Source organism: Tarenaya hassleriana, unplaced genomic scaffold (assembly GCF_000463585.1).
Source record: "Tarenaya hassleriana unplaced genomic scaffold, ASM46358v1 Cleome32, whole genome shotgun sequence".
In the NCBI taxonomy this organism is placed as follows: domain Eukaryota; kingdom Viridiplantae; phylum Streptophyta; class Magnoliopsida; order Brassicales; family Cleomaceae; genus Tarenaya; species Tarenaya hassleriana.
Window position 1 is genome coordinate 85736 of NW_010966372.1, and position 921 is coordinate 86656.

Sequence of the window (921 nt, forward strand, 5' to 3'; positions counted from 1 at the left end):
CTAACGAGCCAGAGCTCATTGAACACGTGTTCAATGAGCCTGGCTCGGCGAGCTGGCGAGCTGCTCAACGAGCTGGTATTTTTTTTAAAATAAATTAAATTTATATAAAAAAACTCTAATATAATTTTATATTAATTTTTTTCATATTATTTATATGATATTATATATATACTAATTATTATGATGGTGATAATTGAAAATATTAAATGATATTGATGTTTTAATAAATTTTTATGTATTTATTTAAATTTATAATTATATTTAAAATAAATATAAATAAAAAATATTATATATCATTGGCTCAACGAGCCGGCTCGTTCAGATCGGAAAATTGGCGAGCGATCTGAGCCGAGGTTTTTCTGGCTCGTTAGAAAACGAGCCTAACGAGCTGAGCCCAAAACGATCCGAGCCAAATGAGCCGAGCCCAAAACGATCCGAGCTGGCTCGTTTGACACCCCTAATTTTATCCATACCTTAGTTAGGACCCTCAATTTCGGATTTCATCATTTAAAGTCCTTTCTTTTTTTTTAAACCCTTTCATTAATTACCAATCAACCGACTCAGCATAATTGTCACATTCCGTCTAACCATTCAATTAATTACGTAATTTGCTCCCTTAGACGAGACTTTCCTATCACAACTCCCTCTTTATAACCGTATTTACGATTATGCCATTGCCTTTCACGTGGAATTGGAATACGATACGAACGAACACCCGACAAATTGTCCACGTCATCATACTCCCTATTGTTCTTCTTCTATATCCCCCCGAGTCCGAAATATTCACCATTATGCCATACACCGACTCTAGACAGGAAAGAAGAACGCCATTCCCCATTTACCCTTGTGTTCATCCGAAATTTACGATTCTGCCACTCGCCTAGTCTAAGGTTTGGTTCCGTGAAACACAAGTAAAGAGTA